This window comes from Lissotriton vulgaris, chromosome 4_1, assembly GCF_964263255.1.
Source record: "Lissotriton vulgaris chromosome 4_1, aLisVul1.2, whole genome shotgun sequence".
Taxonomy (NCBI): Eukaryota; Metazoa; Chordata; class Amphibia; order Caudata; family Salamandridae; genus Lissotriton; species Lissotriton vulgaris.
Genome location: NC_141691.1, coordinates 675172297 through 675193932, shown reverse-complemented (window position 1 = coordinate 675193932; position 21636 = coordinate 675172297). Strand labels below are relative to the sequence as shown.

The 21636-nt window shown below is 47.7% G+C and overlaps 1 protein-coding gene across 1 annotated transcript in view; it reads left to right on the top strand.

Moving 5' to 3' along the window:
* Window positions 1-17251: 17251 nt before the first annotated feature.
* ANKRD12 (ankyrin repeat domain 12) overlaps window positions 17252-21636 on the top strand; it is a 429381-nt gene continuing 424996 nt past the window's right edge. The window contains exon 1 of the mRNA XM_086964948.1: window positions 17252-17444. The gene's annotated coding sequence lies outside the window, so the exon portion shown is untranslated. The remainder of the gene's footprint in view (window positions 17445-21636) is intronic.

The following is a 21636-nucleotide window of genomic DNA, read 5'->3' as shown; positions in this document are numbered from 1 at the left end:
GCCTAGTCCTAGTATTCAGTTGCTGCCTGTGCCTGCAGTGTGGGCCAGCGATTTGTGGACTATGTGCCACCTCTTGTATTGAACATTCCAGTTTTTTCTCAAAACGTAAAAGAAAGAAAGAAGAACAAATGATGTTACAAGAACAAACTGATCGATTCATGAGGATCGATATATCATGAAGGGTCCGTAGGGAACAAGGAGGGAATGAGGAAATATAAATTCTATGGTCAAGTTGTGTTCCCTAGCGCGTTCCCCACCGACTCCATGTACCAGCTTAAAGTGCATGTAACTTCCCTCCTGTGCCAGCTATGAAGACGCAAATACATTTGCGTCCAACGTTAACTTGTCCTCTTTCAGACCCACCCTGAATGGGTTAAATAGTCCGTTCCTAAGTATGCTATGCCAACGTCTTTTTGTAGTGTATTTTACATGTTTTTCCTGCCCTGGCAAAGTAGGCCCTGAATTTCTGCCATCGAGCCTCTTTTTTCTGGCTTCTGACTATGACAGCCTCAGCCCAGGCTGCCTCTGTACCCGTGAACTCTGACTTACTTCCAGCGCGGCCCCTCGCGCTCAGCTCAGCCTGCTTTCTGCCAAGACTGACTATAACCTTCGAGTTATCTGTTCCGCTCCTCGAAAATGCATTCCTGCCTACCAGCTTCAGTAAACATCCTCCCCAGCTGCAGAGCCAAAGGGCCGACCCGTCTCAGTGCAAGTAATTCATAGCTTCTGTTACCATGCTTCCATGGAAGGCCCCGTGCCCCTACGCTTCTCATGCAGACACTTAGGCGCTTATACACGCATCCACAGTTAGCATAGAATAGCTTCTGCCCTAGAGACCTTTCCGCCCAGATAATATGGTTCCTAAACATCAGATATCAGATATGATAGAAGTACAAGTTGATCTGACATGCCAGACTTCTGTCTCTTTCCGTCAGTGTAAATGTCAAGTCCCCTGCACCCCTCCAATCACACGTCATGCAGCTGCGCGCGCATCCAAGCTTCCGATTTCTGCTGACATTGCCACATTTCTGCTTGGTGCCACCCACCTGCGTCACCTATCAGTGACGTTTCTAGCACACACCTCCAGTTCACGCCTCTTGATTACGTACTAGTACCACGTGTATACTGTTATCTTGTCTTCTCTCAACTGTTACGCCTCCTGCACTGTTGCTTATGATATGAATTAAGTATATAAGCTATGTATTGTCAATAAAATGTAGCGCGCTCTCTATCCCTTCTGACACCCCTGTGGTGGTCAGAATCAGATATCCTGGTCATGACCATTCCTTTTTGAGGAATAAAACCCCTTAGAAACTCTAACACCACGGACTCTGGTTTTTTCTTTCCGATCTGAGTTATTATTGATTAAGTACTTACCTGCATAGAAATTAAGAGAGTAAATTAATTATTTACGTCAGTGGGCAGAAGGGTGCAAGGCAGAGGGGAGAAGGGTGCAAGGCAGAGGGGAGAAGGGTGCAAGGCAGAGGGGAGAAGGGTGCAAGGTAGAAAAGGGTGAAGGGTGTAAGGCAGAGGGGAAAAGGGTGCAAGGGGGATGGTGATGAAGTTAAAAATGTGCCCCCCCCCCCCCCCCCCGAAAACATTTCTGCGGATGCCCATGATCAGAGCCCACCTCACGTAAACTTCCTCACGTAAATTTCTTGTAACGCCACAGAGCTCCTTGAGCCTTTCTCTAGCCTGGTTACTTTTAGTGGGAGTGCTGTATGCATAGAGATGTACTTTATAAGATCTTTGTGATTGCAAATAAAGTTTTATGACAGTGATGGCTACTCTCTGAATCCTTTATCACCCCTAGACTTGATTCTTCATGTAGACCAGTGGTTCCCAAAGGGTGCGCCGCGGCACCCCGGTGCGCGGTTAAAAAAATGGTGGGGAGCCACAGCCAACTGCCAATTAGGTCAAGGGAGCCACAGGTCAAAAAAGTTTGGAAACCACTGCCTTAGTCAATGTTTTGGCTCCTGGTGGTACAGGGAAGGGATCACCCAGATTGGCTAGACTAGCTTCACGTCTTCCGGATTTTCAATTTGAGTTGCAGTTTGTCCAAGGTTGGAAAAACGTGCAAGCTGACTGTTTGTCTCGTCTTCCCGTTCAATCTAATGGGGTGGTCGAACCTCAGAATGACTGTGCCATAGCTTTTATGGAGGATCTTCTTTTTATGAGTGCTGGTTCTTTCACTTGGGATGAGTGGTCCATGGGCATGGAAAAGGATGTGGTTCTTAGGAGTGTTATTGATCTTATCAATAAAGGCTCAAGGAGAGAAAGTACTGTTGAACCCTCTGTCCGTCCTTTTATCAAAATACTGGATGAGTTATCCCTTCCTAACGTCAATGTATTGATAAGGGGTGATAGGTTCATTCCTCCTTGTTCATTAAGACACAAGATACTTTCCTTGGCACATGAAGGACACCTAGGCCAGACTCTTACCCAACGTAGGGTAAAAGAGAATTTTTGGTGGCCATCTATTGATACTGATGCTGTAAAATGTGTGCTGCAGTGCAGTTTTTGCAAAGAGGGGGAAATAAGGTTAAAAATTGTGAGTTCCAAAGATATTGGTGAAATTTCCTATCTCAATCAGCCATGGCATACAATTTGTTTGGACTTTATTGGTCCCATGGATGAATTGCCTTTTAATTAACGATTCGCAATTGTGGTTATAGATTGTTATTCCAAATGGCTAATAGTGCGTTTCGTAAGGGAAATTACCACTGATACCACAATTAATTTTCTCAAAAGTGTTTTTATAGAAGAAGGTTTTCCTTCATTATTAATTACTGATAACGGAACACAGTTGACTTCAAACAAAATGAGTATGTTTTTGCAAAGTTGTGGTGTAGGTCATCGCAGAACTAGCCTCTACAACCCTAGAGGAAATGGTATGTGCGAGAGAGTCAATAGACTTGTGAAGGGCATTATTCAGATGTCTTGTGAGATTGGATGTTTTTCAGACGATAGGGTTCAAGAACTTGTGTGGGCCTATCGGTCTACTCCTCACAAACAGGATGACAAGTCTCCGTTTGAATTGATGCGAGGTCGTCCCCCTGTCACGAAATTGATTCCATCATGGTTAAAAAAGCTTGATGTAAATCCTTCCTCCCAGTTTACCAGTGACAGTGTTTCTTTGCCAGTTGCTGTTGGGGACCTAGTCAAAGTTAAACCAGGAAGGTTTTCTAAAGGTCTCAAGAAGTTTAGAGGTCATTTTAATATCAAACAAGTTTTTCCCCATTTTATTGTCCTTGAGAATGGGGAGAAATGGAATTTCCGTAGAGTTGCTCTGTATCGAAGACATTCTGATGTTGTACCTGGAAATTCTTTTTCTAACCCTGGTTCGAGCATTAATGGCTATATGCTCTCCACTCAAATTGTTTCAAATGAATCTTTTACAGTCTGGTGCAAGGAGGGAAGTGGGTAGTGGCGATGCTTCTGGTTGTGAAAATTCTCAAGCTATTAGTTTCTCTACTCATGATAATGTTTCCAACAATGACAATGCTGTCAGTACAAATGTGGGAACATTTGTGAGAAGTTCTGGCTTGTTCACTCGTTTTCTGTGCTGTGAATAAACTACAGAATTTACATTGAAGTTCAGTGGCGGCTGGTGACATTTGAAAGTGGGGAGGCGCAGCATTTGTGGCGGTGTGCACCATGGCAAGTGAGCATAGTGAGCGAGGCCGAACAATGTAAGGAGGGTTGGGGCACCTTTACTTCCTTTTCTGTATCCAGGGCGGATATTTGGTAGCATGTACCTGCCTGCATCAGACAGGATCCTGGTGCAGGCATGTATATTCTACCAATGTCCGCGCTGGATAGATAAGTAAGTAAAGGTGACAGGTCATGAAACTCAAAGGTGCCTTCAGGTCTGACCAACAAGCCTCTGTTTTGGTGCGATCTCATCTCCCAGCAGGGAGCAGCACTGGAGGCCAGCAATGCTTGAGGCGGTCACGGACTAGCGATACTTTGATGTGTGTAGTGTAGTTCACACTTTGGCACAGGGTCATGCTGTGCAGACAGTCAGGCCCGCCAAATCCATCCTGCCACAGAGGGATTATCGCGATTAAAGTGGTGGTAATTGGTTGCGTGTGCAAACATTATTTTAGCCCAAATCCAAGGCAAGATTTTTCTTACATTACATAACACTGAAAGCAAGAAAAATCTTGCGGTGGATTTCGTCTAAAATAATGTTTGCACACACATGAGTGTTTTGGTATGCAGTATTTAATTTAGCTCCCGAGATAGACCCTACTGCAAAAGAGGCTCGAAATGACTTATTTTAGAACAAGTTACAAAGGAAAGAATATATGCGCTAAATACTAAAAAGTTGTAACGGACGGTAACAAAGCAAAGTTGCATTTGTTTTTCTTTTACTAACTAATTGGACGTGCATGCACACATTTGTATAGTACAGCTTTGGCGTTCACAGTTAAACTTCCCTAAAAATAAAATATAGGTCATCTCATTCATTCGTTTCCTTATTCAAAGTCCCGACCCTTAGAACACACTCCCAGCCGGGGGCAACACCAACAATTTCGGTTCCCAAAACACACAATACCACGTCAACAAGGGCAGAAAAACTAGGCCCAAAACAACCCTTCCTCTTCTTCAATTTCATGCGAGTACTGCCTTGCAAACAAAACTGCAGCTACCCAGCTAATCGAAGCCCAAAAATAAATGTGCAGACTAGTCTAGTGCAAAAAAACGGTAAACCGCTTTGCCGCTCCATGAATCCCACTTCTCCTCCGGCCCCCCACTAAACTTTAACAGCCTTCATCCCTCATAAATCTAAGTGTTTATTATCGTAAATGAAATGTTCAGCTACAGAAATAAAATGAAACTATATCAAAAGGCGAAGCTCCTTGAAAGGAAATACCAGAGAGAGAAAATGTGCTAAAACGCTGGAGCACAGCAATCAGAGGGGGGAGATAGTAAGTCTGTTATACTGCCCGCCCCTAGGCTAGTCAGTGCACAAAACACAACGAGGGATAATGATTGAACAAATACATTATACAATTTTACACACCTTGTTGTGCTAACAGTCACTCTTCTACACGCCGTTAGTCGTTGTCGTTACGTGTGTGGTCTACAGAGTGAAAGTAGTAGTAGAGTAGAGACAAGTACGCATACAGTCTTCTCGAACAATCTCTGTCCAATTGTCTGCACGTGCTCTCGTCTGTGCAGAGAGGAGGTGACTGGCCGGCCCGATTTGCCCAGCAGGCAGCAATGTCCAATCATGTAATGGCTTAACACTAAGCCATTACAGTGATTCGCCATTGCCCCACGTTGGATGCTCCCACCCCCGCGGTGCAAGTCAAGACAACTAGACTGCCAACCGCACTACATGCTGCAGAGCCAATCATGACGCTGCTCTCTTCAGAGGAGAGCTGCTCTCTGAAGAGACCAGCGTCAGGATTGGATTGAGCACGAAAAAAAACACCGCTCATTTCAAAACCATTGGGATCCGTGGAGGTGCGCAAATCCCGTACTCGCCCATGCTTGCTTTTAAAATCACATAGGGTTGCTAGTTGCAGAAAGGGCAGCCAGACAAACCCCACATGCGCAGTGCGCACTGTGCCAGGCCAGGCCCAGCCGTAGTACAGTAACAGACAGTGAGTGCAGGCCTGGCTGGTCACGTGGACGTGATGTTATGATGACGTGACGCTGCAGCACGACGGAGCGCTTTAACTGATTGAAGTTGATTTGAAGGTGCGTGTGATCGTTGTAAATTGCCCAAAAATAATTAGTGGGGCAATGCCCCACCGCCCAAACGGTAAAACCGCCACTGTTGAAGTTCCTACGTCTGCAACTTGTTTCATTTACAACAGTACCCATGGTCTACAGACATACATAATTCTCAGGAGGCACACCAACAGGAGATGAGCAGAAAGAAACACTTTACTAAGTGTAATGTTATCGTTCCCCCCACAATGATGACGCTGCAACCTTGGTGCTGGTTCAACCTTACTTTATTAAATACGTCTCACCCTAAAGAGCGCCGAGCCTCAACTGCCGTGCCGGCTCTTCGCGCCAATCATTTACGCAGCGCGCGTAGCCTTGCGCGGGCGTGGCACGTCACGTGGCCTACGTGACGTGCGTACACTAGAGCGCGCTACTACATATCTCCCCTTTTTTCCAACACAATAGTAGTCACTCATAGTCCACTGTTCAATTCATAGTCTCTGAATCTAGCTGGTTTGACCACCACCCTACCCCTGCGGGTCAGTCTTACCGGGGTATCGGCATTCTCACTTCCGTTGCTTCCTTCAAACTCCTGCGCGGCCGCGCCTCCTTCACTTTCCCTGCGACATCCTCCTGCCCTCTGCTCCTGATCATGTACCACTGTCTCTAGTTCTTGTGGGCCTTCTCCATCCTCCCCAGCTGTGGTCTCTGGGGGCTCCTGCTCCGCCGATTAAGTCTCTTCCTCCCCAATTCCTGTGGTTCTTTGGTCCCAGCTCAAGATTTTGTTACATCTTGCCATGCGGTCCTGCGACCACACGTTTCCGTCACTCAGCAAGGCTGCCCTGCCTAGGACCTCTTTCACTTGCAGGGGCTTGCTGTATTTGCTCTCCCCCTTCCTCTGCGCGTTGGCCAACCTCACTCGCACCCATTCTCCTTCCTCCAGGCCAGTACTCCGTACATTCCGCCTGCGGTCATAATGGTTGGTGTATACCGCTTGGGCCCTCTCCAGGTTGGCTCGCACCACAGCGGGTGACCATTCGCTAGTGACTGTCTTTTCCTTCCACACTCTGTTGTCCTGTGTGAATGGTTCGCGTCCTCTCAGTATTTGAAACAGGCTGTAGCCCGTGCTTGTGGGCGTGATCCTGTAGGCCCAGATCATGTGCCAAATTTCCACTTCCCAGTCTTTGTCGTCGGATATGGCAGCTTGGATCGACCCCATCACTACCCTATTGAACCGCTCCACTAAGCCGTTCCCGGCAGGGTGATAGATGGCTGTGTGTTTGGCTACAATGCCGTTCCTGCTCATGAAATTATTCCACTTCTCTGACTTGAACTGGGGCCCATTGTCACTGAGCACTGTGTAGTAAAGAGTCACTACATTTATGGGTTTCCAAGTATGACTTTATTATATCGTAAGTAACAGGTGCTCCCAGCTTGGCGGCAGTCAGGACTCTCTCAACATTCTAACACACACTCCAGGAAGCAGAGTGGGCAGTACCAAGAGGGAGATAAGGAGAGGGGTGGGTAAGGGGCAGGGAGGGAGAAGTTACAACACACCTTCCCCCCTAAAGGAAACAGAGAGGAGGGAGAAGAGAAGCTCCAGACAGGGGAGAAGGAAAGACAGCGGGGAATGAGGGGAGGAGGGGTGAAAGTAGGAGAAGGGGAGGAAGAGTGGAGAGGAGGCGGGTAGGAGGGGGTGTGGACAAGGAAAACAGGAGCTAATAATAGCAACCGGAAGACAACTAACTGTGACACAGACACTTAAACTTAAGTGTGGAACTGACAGGAAATAGGCTAGAGCATATGGTCCCTTTGGTCCACTTGAATCCATAACGGGTCCTGACCTTGCCCTCCTCCCCTTAGGATGAACACCTTTTATACTACGGTAGGTGTAGCCAGTAGAGCCAGTCCCTTGAAGTCCACTTCTGGCACCCCGCCTAGGCGCCCCTGTAGACAGCAAGATACGTCTGGAAGCAGGGGTGGGAGGCAGAGAAGAGTGGGACCTCAAATGTTTCCCTTAAGCTCCTCTGAGTGTGAACATAATGTGCGGATTAACCGACTTGTAATTTGTGCTCCTCCACAAGTCTTCAGGTATACATCAGGAAGGGTGTCTGGGCGGTACCACTATATTAGTCCTTGGCAGTAACAGGGGCCCCGACACACCCAACCTGAACCCTGAACCTGAAACGGCTCTCTCTCTCTCTCAATGTCATCCACGTTAACTGGTCTGGTCCCTCTCCTACCCTCCTTACCTTTGCCATAGGCAGAGTCCAGACCTTTTCTTACTCCGTTTCTAACGATTCCAGATCATTGTCATCAGCCTCAGCTGACCTCAGTCTGTCATCGCGCTCATTTCCTTGACTCCCCTTTAAGAACTCTGTTGTTTTCCCTGGGCCACGGCATTCCCGCTTGCTGAGATAACTATCGAGTGGACCCTTCTCCCCTGACATGCAAGTGAGATACCTTTTAGCATTTCCTGTTTTTTTTTTTTTTTTTTTTCACTCTCACTCTCCATCTCACCGCCGTGATGCCATGGTAAATATTTAGCTTTATCCTCATACTTTTCCATTGCTCTTTTCTGTCCACCATAGACCACAATTTCATCCCTTGTTTCAATAATGAACTCATACCCTGTGGAACTTTGCCTCTTCTCACTGCAAATAAAGTGGTTGCTCCTACATTTTATTTTCCCTCGATCGAAGGTTTCATTTTCTGTGGACTCTCCCTTTCTCTCGAATTCTCCATTTTTCGCAAATTCTCTTCCTCCGCCTTTCCTCTCGCCTTTCTTTCGTATTTCTCTTTCGTCCACCCAGCTTTGGTCCGTCTCTATTTTTCTTTTTAGTACATCCTTTACTACTACTTTTCTACAACCTTTATTGCCTGCCGTGTGAGCGATCCATGTTTCACCATTGGTTGTAACCATGTCGGCCACTCTCCCTTTAACTGGTTTCTCTTGCCCCTGTCTGTGGAGGTCAATAACTCTTTCTAGTTCACATTTGTGTTCATATTCCTCCATCATTTTATTCCTGGACTCTGACGATGTGACTCTTAGCCACGTCCCTTTGTGCTTGAGTAGGTTACCCTTACACTCTATACTTTGCCATTCATTAGTTTTAGTGATAACACTTTCTCCTTTTCTTTTGAAATCTCCTTTTTCCCCACCTATTCCTTCTCTGTCATTTCTCTCACGTCTCTCAACTTCTTTTCCATACTCTTTATTATATGCAGCTTCTTCCATATCACACGAACCCTTAGATGTCAGCGCATAAGTCTTTTGTGCTTCCCTTTTTGTTCCCTGCACTCTTTGGGTCAGCGCCCGTTCAATCTCATGTTCTTTTCTTCTTCCATTATCTTTTATTTTCAATTTCTTTTGATCCTTCCACTCTGGCATGGTGGATCCTCTTTCCGTTATATGTAGGGTACTCCCAGTATCTTTTCCCTTGTGCATTAACTCCTTTACTGTGTAACCTATATCGTCAAAGTTCTTCTCAGAGTATGTTTTAAGGGACATGTTGGTCTCTAAAAATTCATCCCCCTTTTCTTTTGCTAATTCCATATTCCATTCCTTCTTGTTCACCAACTTATATTGCTTTCCTGGAACTGAGACCATTTCTGTCTTCACTTCGCCCAGGGAGGTGGTACTCTCCGGGTTTATTTTCCTAGAGTTATCTTCCTCTTGGCTATCCATTTTATCTTTGATCAATTCAACCCTTTGTGCCTTTATCCCCGAGACTTGTTTTCCATAACCATCCCATGCGCACGAGATGTCTTTATACACATTTCTGTGTGGCCCCTTCGTGAGCATTTTCCTCGTTCCGCAGTGCTTCTTCCGTCCTTCGGTTCCTAGACTGTGAAATGCTGTTTCAGCCCTTTCCTCTGGTATGAGAGCTACATCCTCTTCCTCAACAACTGATATGTGCATCTCTACATACTCTTTCCACTCACCCCATCCTGCCATGTTCCTTTTATTTCCCTCCATACACGGCACAGATGGCGACAACTTATACCTTAGGGCTCTCTCCATGTTATTTTCTGAACTATGTATGGGAATTCACGTGGAGATAGGATGTCCCCCTCGAGCAGACAGGTGGCGGTAGAGGTGCACCTTGAAGAGTCCTCTGTCGCCCTGATCCGATTACTAGTAATGCATTGGCTGTGTGCGCTGGGGTTCTCCCATGTGAAGGTCAAATTACCTACTCCATCTTCTATTGCCCTTCTTGTTCCCCCTCTCTGAAATCACGGAATAAGTGTTGAACGCGCCGTCAGTAGATCTATGGCTCTTGAGGATTCACTGTCACAGATGCCAGGGGTTAGGGTGTCCCTAAAAGGACGTGCCGCCTCTATTCAGTATTGATTCCGCCACAGAGGTTCCTCACACCACCCTCACACAGCTCAATGCTCTGCTGCAGACCCGCTTCATATGACTACTACAAAAAGTGATGCGTTCCTTGCTCCTCCCAACGTTTCCGAGGCTTAATGCAGCTGTGAAGTTATGCTAAGGGCCAGAGCCGATCCCTTTTCTCCGAGGTTCCTCACACGTATACTCTCCTCATTACACAGATAATTACTAGAGTACTTTTGTAATCCTAATTTCCATGAAGAGGGGACTAGCTCACCCAGATTTCAACTTCATAACACCTTTCTTTTCTAGCCTCAAATTTTTTTCCACAAAGTCTTACCTCAACCGACAGGCTCCCTCCTTGGAACAGATTCTGTCTGAGAACGCTTCTCGGAGAGGTGCCGAGCACACCGTCTCCTCAGCACAGCTCACAGCAGAGGCCGTGTTTCACCCTTTTTTCATTCCTCTGTTGAATACCCCCGTTTTTTTTTTTTCATCCAGAATCTCAGCTGGCCCTCGGTGTCCACTTGGCTGGGAAATGCCACGGCTTGACCTACATGCCTGTCCGCATGTCACCTCTCACCTCTTACTAGTGCCTTATCCCACTGCGGCGTGCCACCTTTGAGAGGTTCGGTTCACACCCCGGATATTCCGCCCCCTTCCGCAGCCTAAAGTCCGCGGCTGCACACTCAGGGACGTTTACACTTGTCCTCTTTCTCTGTCTTCGTCCTGATTCGGGCTGCAGGGAAGTGACGCGATGCTCTGAAGAATGGCGGCGATGTTCTCGGGCAGGGGTTACTATCCTCAGGTAAAGACTTTGGCGTTTTCCTGAGCTCAAGTACTGTTTTTTTTTTTTTTTCTATGACCAATGCCGTCCCCCGCTGAGCCAAGATCTTCACATGCGTTTAGACGGCTCACCACACGGGCTACCACCGCGTACTTGGGTCTCACTCCTTCCCCTTACACACGGACTTTCACCTTGTCCTGTGCTCTGCTCAGCCTTGATCCTTCGTTCCAACTGCGCTCCTCTCGATATTCCGCCAATTTCAAAGCTCCTCAGTTCGGGTCTTACTCCTCTTCACCGCCTCACTCTCATTGGAACGCCAGACATAGATCGTCACTTCATTCGCCTCAGTTTCTCAACGTGACGTACTTGCATATTACCTCATATCCAAGGCTAATATTTTCACTTCAATACGCGGTGAGAACGCTATCAGCAATTCCGTCTCCCGCTCCGCTCAGCTTTCCATAAAAGCTTCAGCTGCTCACCTGATGAACTTTCTCTCCGTTCAGAGTTCATCCACTCGGGTCTTACTCCTCTTCCTCTTCAGAGTCTCCTTTGAACGCCCGACGCAGCTTGTTCACTCATTACTTCATCTCATTTTCTCCCGAAACTGGTTGTGCAAACCAGAAATACCAGCAGACATCAAATCAGGAAGAAACAGTTATTTCTTCACAACACGGCACCAGTTCGTCTACCCAAACTTCACACCCGACTTCCAGTTACTTTACGGAATCGAGAATCTTACGTCCCCCGAACGGGAACACATTTGTGGGTACAGTCTGATTTACCGGTCTGCTCTCCTGTGAACTTCAGATTTAATCGATGAGTCCTTCATTTCAATTAACCACTCCGCTCAAGCTTCAAAGTATGTCCAGGGGGGATAGACACCACGCTGACCCTGGCTCAGCTCCTCTTCCTCGTCGCCAGGAAATGTAGTAAAGAGTCACTACATTTATGGGTTTCCAAGTATGACTTTATTATATCGTAAGTAACAGGTGCTCCCAGCTTGGCGGCAGTCAGGACTCTCTCAACATTCTAACACACACTCCAGGAAGCAGAGTGGGCAGTACCAAGAGGGAGATAAGGAGAGGGGTGGGTAAGGGGCAGGGAGGGAGAAGTTACAACACACTGCCTTGGGAATGCCTTCCCTCACGAATGTATCTGCCAAGAACTTGATGATTGTATCCGCTTCCATGGTTTCTCCTATCATTATCTCGGGCCATTTTGAGTACCGATCCACCATAACACACACGTACTTTTGGACTCCTCGTATGTCCAGAACCGGGCCCAAGATGTCCACACTCAGTTCCTCCCAGGGGTTCTTTGGTAGTTCGAACTTACCCAGTTCGGGGCGGAGTGGTTTAAGGGCTTTATCGGCTCCTTGGCATCTGCCACAGTTCCTTACATGTCTTCCTGCTCTCAAGTCCATTCCCGGCCACCAGTAGTCTTGCCTGGTCCTTAATCTTAGTTTGCAGATACCAAGGTGTCCCTCATGGAGTGTATCTAACAGCCTGTTGATGATGTCCGCGGGTGGTATTACTTTCTCACCCCTGTGTACAAACACTCCCTTGTCGTCCATCGACAGTTCTTCTCTGATTTCATAGTAGGGCCTAAGTTCCCCTCTGAGTGTTCTCTTCTCAGGCCACCCTTGAGTAATGAACTTCTTCACTTCCTTTAGTGCAGTATCCTCGTCATATGCCTGTTTCCATTCTGGGAGACTGATGGAGGCCTCCTGGTCCTCTGTGAGCGCCACCCATTCCTCCATTTCTGCATTGTTCTCATCGCTAGATTCCATGGCGGCTGCCCTGCTTAGGTAATCTGCCACTCGGTTCTTGTTCCCTGGTATATGCTCCACGTCATACCTGAACTCTAGTAATTTCAGTGACATTTTTGAGATCCTTGGTGTGGCCTCCGCATGTCCGCTCGACGTCAGCACCTTTAGCAGGGGTGTATGGTCTGTTCTCAATAGGAAGCGTGTGCCCCACAGAAACTGTCTGAACCTCGATGTGGCCCACACCACTGCCAACATCTCCTTCTCAATTACACTGTACCGCTTCTCGGTGTCCGACAGCGTGCGTGAGGCGAAGCTCATGGTGTCCATCTGTCCTTGTCCCCTGTCCTGCATGAGGACTGCCCCCAGTCCTTTATCACTGGCGTCCGTTGTCAAAACTGTTCAGCCTTGAGGGTCGTACCCTTGGAGTGGAATGGCTTCAGTGATTGCCTTCTTGACTGCTTCGAACTCGCCCTGTCATGGCACTGATACTAGACAGTCCCTTGTTGAACATTTCCTACAACACCATAGGAATCACTTGACCTTCACGTTTGTGGGCATAAAAAGACTAAAAATACCAAAACGAGGGGGTGATTTGGACCAACTGCTTCGCAGAGAAGAGAGCTCATTAATCATAGGAATGGAAACAGTAACAAAGGGGTTGAATCAGGAATATGAATGGCATCACTGGTTATAATCTAACTAAAAAAAAATGTTTTCCAATAGGAGATAATGTATATTATCAATGGTCACAGCCATACATTACTCACATGTGGCTGTCCATGCTCCACATTAAATAATAAAGATGCTATTCTGCAACATGAAATAGTCCTGTCCTCTATATACAGACTTGAAAGAACGGATATTTTTCCTGATAAAAATCTTTGGGATCTGCTATGGAGTACACACCCACCACTTCTCAAACTTATATTTGTACATGAAGCCCAAGAGGTCCAGAGCTTCGAGTGTGTCTCCATTCCCCTATAATAAGTTGCTTATCAAAGCGTTGTGCCAGCCTTCGAATACTTGGACCTTTTTCTACCTTGCCGGCAATCGAACTCGCCCTGTGCCTCTTCTGACCAATGGAACTCAGTGTTATCTCTCGTTAGTTGCCTCATGTTGTGGGTCCTTGAGGCGAAATGTTGCACAAATTTCCCGTAGTACTCGGCCATGCCGAGAAATGACCTGACCTCGTCTTTATTGGTAGGTGGGGGTGCATTGCAGATTGCTTTGACGTTTTCTGCCTTTGGGGTTACTCCTTCTACCCCTATTTCATGTCCCAAGTATGTTACTGATGCCATTCCGATGCGACACTTGGCCCATTCCGCTGTGAGGCCTTTTCCTTCCAGAATCTGTAATACCTTTTCCAGTTTTGCATCATGGTCCGGCTTGTCTCGGCCCATCACCAGGATGTCGTCCTGGAAGTATTGGACACCGGTGGTTTTCTGGAAGAGCTGGTGCATTAACTTCTGGAAGACTGCGGCCGCTGAGGCCAACCCAAATGGCATGCGGCGAAATTGGTAACACCCAAACGGAGTGATAAACGATGTGAGATGGCGGCTCTCCGGGTGTAGGGCAATTTGGTGGTAGGCGGAAGTTAAGTCAATGGTGGAATACCATTTGATGCCCCGGGTGCTGGCCAGCATCTCCTCAATTCTTGGCAGAGGGAACTTTTCCACCACAATGTTCTTATTGAGCTCCCTAAGGTCAACGCACAACCTGACCCTTCCGTTTCGTTTCTTAACTACCACCAACGGCGCCAGCCATTCCGCGCATGTGATGGGCTCGATGATCCCTTTCCTTTCCAGGTCCTGGAGTTCTTCTTGGACCGCCTCTCTTACCGCGATGGGGATGTTCCTGGCCCTGTGAGCCACGGGTACTGCCTTGTCTTTCAGAATTATTTTGTGTGAGAATTTCTCTAGTTTCCCCACCATGCCTCCAAACACCCTTGGGAACGCCTTCCTCCATTTGTCCAGGTCCGGCCATGTTCCCTGTTCGGTTAACAAGATCTGTTCCTTGCCCCCAGGATCTAACTTGATGCCTAGGTCGCCCTGGTCCAGCCACCCAGCACGGAGGGACCCTTCTCTGATACATAGAGCTTGTAGTAGGCTGATCGGCCCCGGAACTCGAATTTCAGTGGCCGGAAGCCCGCCATTGGTATGCGGTCCCCGTTGTATGTGACTGGGCGGATGTCTAGTCTCTCCAGTTCCGGGCCTAGTCATGGCGCAAACTTCTCCTCCCACACTGCCCTCTGGACGATGGTGTACGGTGAGCCGGTATCGGCCACTACGCTGATCGTGATTCCTCCTATAGCCATCTCCAAGACAGGCTTCATGGTTCTTTTGCCGTCTATACTCATTATTTGTCCATCCACTCCCAGTACTTGGTCATATATACATAGCACCGTGACCACATCTTCCTCCGACGCTTCTTCTTAGGTGTCGCTGTCCTGGCTGACTAATCTCACCGTGCCTTTGGAGACCTTTTTTCTGCACACCTTCTCAAAGTGGCCGATTATTCCACAGTACATGCATTTGGCGCGAAACGCCGGACATTTTCTATCGTGCGCTTCGTGCGCCCAGTTTCCGCACCTGTAGCATGGTTTCCGGTTCGTTCCCGCTTGCCTTCCTGGCGGACCGCCATTGCTGCTCCCCCTGGTGTTACTCTTGTCTGTTGCCCTTTTGGTTTGGTGGTCCTTACGGGACTCTTCCTCGTCCACCTTGTTCACCATGGCGCTGGACGCCGTCTCTTTCTTTGTTGCGTCCGCACACCTCTTAGCCAGTTCTGCCCTTTTTACAATGACCATTACGTCTTTCAGGGTGGTTTCTCCACTGGCCCACAGCTTGTCTTGTACGGATGTGCATGTGGTGTGCATCACCACTTGGTCCTTTATAAATTCTTCCTCCCAATTGTCGTACTTGCACGTGGCCGCCAGTCGTTTCAATGCTGCCACGTACTCCTCTACTGTCTCTCCTGGGCGTTGCTTTCTTTGTTGGAAATTAAATCTGTCCACCGATACACATACTGCTGGTCTAAAGTGTTCATTGAGGTCGTCGATCGCGTGAGCGTACACGTCATCATCTGTGCTGCCCCTTTGCTTCGGGACCAGGCTTTTGTAGACTCTCAACCCTTCAGGGCCTAAGTTCAATAGCAAGATGCGCTTTTTCCTCGATGGTTTAAATGTCTCCTCACTCTCATCTTCCAGAACCCCGATGAAGTTGCCGATGTACTCTCTCCAGTCCTCCCACTTCATCAGCGGTTCTCCCGGTCTGGGCAGGAACTGCACCGGCGCTGTCGCATATCCTGTTTGCACGCTCATCCTTTCGCTCTTGATCGTGGGCTGGTGGCTCGTTTGGCCCTTGGGGCTTCCCGGCGCGCTGTCTTGTTCTTCCTTATATGCTTGGTCCTGGGGACTACCTGCGTCAGCCCCCTCGCTCTTTACCAGGGTATCCAGTTCGTTTCTTTGACTCGGTGGACACTGGTCTTGTTTGACGCACTGCTTGCCGCGTCTTCTTCAGCCTGCGCCTTTTCCGACCTCTGGGGATCTTCGGGTTGTTTGGCCCTGCCGCGCTCTTCAGGTTGCTTGCTCGGTGGTTGCCGTCAGTGTTCACTGTGGGGGGTAGGGATCGGCTATCCCACCCTCGTCGCCATTGTAATGTTATCGTTCCCCCCACAATTATGACGCTGCAACCTTGGTGCTGGTTCAACCTTACTTTATTAAATACGTCTCACCCTAAAGAGCGCCGAGCCTCAACTGCCGTGCCGGCTCTTCGTGCCAATCATTTACGCAGCGCGCGTAGCCTTGCGCGGGCGTGGCACGTCACGTGGCCTACGTGACGTGCGTACACTAGAGCGCGCTACTAGACTAAGGAATCTATTGGAGCTTTCTCTCAGTTCTCACAGTTCGTCAAGCAATTTAGTTGGTAAATGGTAGAACAGTAGCCTGAGACAGCAAAAGTGGCCTTGGTCTGGTGGAAACCTTAGGGAAAATAAGAATAATTGGAAACCCTTTGGGTGTAGAGAAAATGTATTGCATGTTGTCAAGTCAGGAGCAAATGTCAGAATGCCATAATGGCCAAATACAACATAACTCTCATCAGAAATAGATCTGTTGGCATGTATGAATTTGTTAGCAGAACTGCACATTTAGGGAAAGCTTCCACATACAGTCAGGAACATTGTTGGCTTTGCCAGTGCTTGTTTGAAACAAGTTATTTTTGATTAAGCACTCATCCAAGTGCATGTTTTATTTCGTTCTCGCGCGTTTCTTTTCCAATGCTTGTCTAATACTTTTAAGCATGACTCAAAATGCAAGCCAGACCTTTTGCTCTGCCAATGTTTCTAGAAACATGTCAGCATTCCAATTCCTTTTGCTTCGTAGTATGAGTTGCATAATAACGTTTGTCTACTACTAGGCGGGTCTAAATGTGTACAAACTTCAAGGCTCCAGGGAAAAGGGCGTATCTTTACAGAATGTCAGGGCACTATGATACAAATAAGAATAGTAGCCAGTCTACCTTTCCTGGTACCCCCTGGGCGTGATTTTTCGCCTCACAAAGAATCAGCTTCTCACAGTCCCCCAGGGGTATGTTTTGAGCTTAATGAAATTAACTTGGAGGGTGGGTCACGTGGCAGCAGAGCAGCCCGTGTGCGCATGCGCACTGCTTCCATCAGTGAGGGTTCCGCCCAGGAACGCTGCTGCTTGACACCGGAGTGGAAACAGTCTGCGCCCTAGGCCTGGAGCTGTCAATCCTGGAGCCCAGCTGCGTGGACCTGGCTGGAGTAGGAGGAGGCGCCCGCGCTGCTGGACTAGACCTAGCTTCACGTCGTACACAACAGAGAGAGAAAGAGAGTCCAAGCTTAGGGTGAGTAGCGTGAACTGCTGTGGGGTTGGCAAAGGGACTGTTGAGTGCTGGTGATTTGGGTTGGGGTTCTGTAGCAGCAGAGGTTTGGTGTGGTATGCTGCCACTCCCACCTGTTTCTACGTTTATTGTCTGCCTCTACAGGCAAGTGCCCCCTGGCAGCACCTGGGGCCAAGTCGGTGGGTGCCACACTCCTTCCATAAACAGAAACCAGCAATACAGCCTTTTCAACATCGCCAGGCCCTGGCAAACTGTTATCGTGTTTGTAGTGTGAATAGATCAAAAATACCTTTTTGTACTGGTGTCTGCTGCTCTAGAAAGACAAGCGGAGGTTGTTATGAAAATTCAAACGTGATTATTGGGTAGCGAAATAGTAATAGTTTTGTCAAAATCGTGCATGAAAACTGGAGGCGCTAAACCTAGGTTTCTGGATCACAGCCAAGGTACTGAGATGGCAGCCGAGGGAAGGGGGTGTGACACTGAGAGGGAATTTCAGACCGATTGTATGGGCTGTGGACGGTTTGACTGCGTTTATTGCTGTTTTTTTATTAATGGAAGGGGGCGGGGTGCTTGGCGCTTCTGTGCCTCAAGTGGTGCATTAAAGCTGGTGCATGGGAGTGTTGTGCTGCTTCGACACAGCACCCTGTCAGATCCTGCTGAGATGATGCTCCCTCCATCTTACATTGCTTTCATACATATTGCATAGATCTGGTCGCTTTGTATGCCCTCCGTGCCAGATGCCATGTAGCCTGGAAGCTATAGAAAAGGTGTTCCTACAGTCATCACTTGTGACAGGAAGCGTGTTTTTAATTATTCAATTTCGGGTGGTTTCTGTGGTGGATAAGGCTCTTTTTTTGCAAAGCTTGAAAGGAGTGGGGTTGTCTCCCTACAGCATATTTACACAACGTTAGGAGCTTTATATGTTTCAGCTCTTTCGGGAGGGGAGAAGCGATGCAGTAGAACAGTGTGATGCGAGATTGTGTGGAACTATTTATATTTTAGACTGGGTGTTTTTTTTTATACCAAGATATGACTGTAGTGGGGGCGGCTGTTGTGTATTACATGGTTTCCCTTGGAATGTTTGTATCCCTTGTCGTCGGAAAAGTTACTCCTCCCCTAAACGATCAGACAAAAGCAGCAGATCTCAGAACTGCGTTTTTCCGAAGCGCTTTCTCCGTGTAGCCTTCTCTGTGTTTACGTTTTTTCAACGCATAGTCTGAACTGCCATTTTCTCTCCCAGCGCTACGGCACCATTGCAGGTGTTTTATATTAGCGCTGTTGTTTACTTTGTTGACTGGCTTTGTTAAAAAAAGAAAAATCCGGATAATTGTAAACGATCGGGAATTGTTTGTAAGGTTCCCGCCCTTATTTACTCTTCCTTTCCACCCTTTCAGTGTTCAGTTTCTCTTAGGTTAGCCCTACATTGTTCACTGACTAAGTAGATGTTTGAATATTCTCAATTTGCTATATACATATATTTATTGTTTATAATACGTTCGACGATTTCCCTCCCAGTCTTGCACGTGCATTTGGAAGCACCACACACCTACCAACATTTTAGAACAGGAGAGTAGGAGATTTTGAGAAATAATCTGGGATATTTATATTCCCAATCGACATATTGAAGCGGAGGCAATTGTAAACGGAGGACAACTAAAAGAAGATATTTTTGGCTTACAGGAACCTCCCTCCTGGCTCGGGTTTATTGGCATATATGCCATACATCGCAGTATGGAGATGCCTCAATATACATATACGGAGCGCTAACCCGTGTTTCTGAATTTCATTCTGTTGGAAACAAACGAGGAAAAAATCCATTCACACTTACTGAGCAGCAAGTACAACACATTTACCTTGGAGGTGAAATCCTTAGAGAATAAGGCCACATGTAACTGTGTGTATTACACCTTGAAAGACCCGTTCATAAACCCCAAATTACTCGAAATCCATATCTTCCCCATCCAAACATTTGATTTCTTATCTACCTAGATTGATATTTATAGTTGCCGCCAATACAGACTTTTAATCATCCCCACTTTTTCCATTATGCTTTGTGAAATGTTTTTGTGTCTTTAATGTCGGTCTATTCGGCTCAAAGGGCACATGGTCTGGGACTGCTGGCCACCCCCCGCCTTATCATGCAAACTATAGTAAACACTTATAAGACAAGCAACAGAATTCTTTGGTAGGCAGCGAGGGTCTCGCGACCCCCGCCCGTATTTATTAAAATATGAAAACAAATCAAAATTAAAATAACATTAGTTACATAATTATTAAATGCAAAATTCAGACATTAGATTTACAGCGAGTTAGACAGGTATGATGGGCTGACCTTAACAAATGTCTAATGCAGCGTGTTTCCTAACCGAATCTAACATCCTACATATCAATTTTGCATTCTAATAATTTCTGGTCCTACGGCAAGGTCGTTAACTGGTGTCAGATCCTTTACCCAGCTACGCCCTCACGTCTGAGTACGCATGCGCGACAAGGGCCCGGTTACCGGGAGAGTTCGTCCCTCTCCTGGTTGCCCTCATATGCTCCGTGAACTCCATTTAACCAAAAAGTAGGGCCCTTACACTCACGCCATTTGCTGACGTCATAGTGTATGTGCGGGGTGGCTACCAGCCCGAGGAAAGCGTGACTCCCTCCCCCGCACCCTTCCAAGCAAGCGGATATCCTGCCCCTGAAGTTCTAGGAGAGACCATTGGCCCCTCCCCCTGGGCAGCCCCATTCGCTAATGGTGCCGCCCCCTAATGATCCTAAATTGCAGCTCACCGATTATGACCTTACCGTCTGACCCACATAATAAATACGACAATTTTAAAAAGGGAAAAAAGGCCTAAAGAAAACGATTAATGCATCAGTAACAACACAACCAATTAAGCAGATTAATTAACATCGCCTGTAAACAGGAAAAAAGGCCTAAGGAAGAAAACACATTATATACCTACAGCGTTGAAAAGCGTTTCAGAGGATACCTACCAATGTCCTCAATTTGAATTCTGTTAACAGGGATGGAGGGTGGGGAAAATTACAAGCCCCACTGCGGGGCGAGGAGCGAGCCTGGGAAGCGCGGGGCACAAAGAGGACGCTTCCCGCGCACCCCAGGCTCTTAAACCCCCCCCTATGCTACGGCTCCCTCCCCCTTGACCCGGAAGAGTAAAACCGCTTCTGTATCAACGGCGGGACCCACGGACCAATCAGGGCGGTGAAGTGGGGCCGGGCCCAGCCATGTGTGCGTGGGGGCCGAGCGCCCCCCCCCCCCCTCTCCTCATGGTCTGGGACTGCCGGCCACCCCCGCCTTATCATGCAAACTATAGTAAACACTTATCAGACAAGCAACAGAATTCTTTGGAAGGCAGGGGGTCTCGCGACCCCCGGCCGTATTTATTAAAATATGGAAACAAATCAAAATTAAAATAACATTATTTACATAATTATTAAATGCAAAATTCAGACATTAGATTTACAGCGAGTTAGACAGGTATGATGGGCTAACCTTAACAAATGTCTAATACAGCGGGTTTCCTAACCGAATCTAACATCCTACATATCAATTTTGCATTCTAATAATTTCTGGTCCTACGGCAAGGTCGTTAACCAGTGTCGGATCCTTTACCCAGCTACGCCCTCACGTCTGAGTGCGCATGTGCGACAAGGGCCCGGTTACCGGGAGAGTTCGTCCCTCTCCTGGTTGCCCTCGTACGCTCAGTGAACTCCATTTAACCAAAAAGGAGGGCCCTTACACTCGCGCCATTTGCTGACGTCATAGTGTATGGGCGGGGTGGCTACCAGACGAGGAAAGCGTGACTCCCTCCCCCGCACCCTTCCAAGCAAGCGGATATCCTGCCCCTGAAGTTCTAGGAGAGACCATTGGCCCCGCTCCCTGGGCAGCCCCATTTGTTAATGGTACCGCTCCTAAGGACCTTAAATTGCTGCTCACCGATTATGACCTTACCGCCACAGGCCAGCATAGTTGACCGACTATCTGGCCCCCTCCAACTGCCTACACTGAAAGGTCATACCCTCCTAGCAAAACCTTTTACCCATGCCAGTATGTTCCCTATCAATAGGGCATTCCCTGACTCTGTCAAGTGGACCCCATCCCCCAAGTAGAACTGTTCCCCCCCCTCCAAATGCACCCATGAGGTATACTCTGTAGGTGAGGAGTTCGAAAAAGCTTGTCTATTTT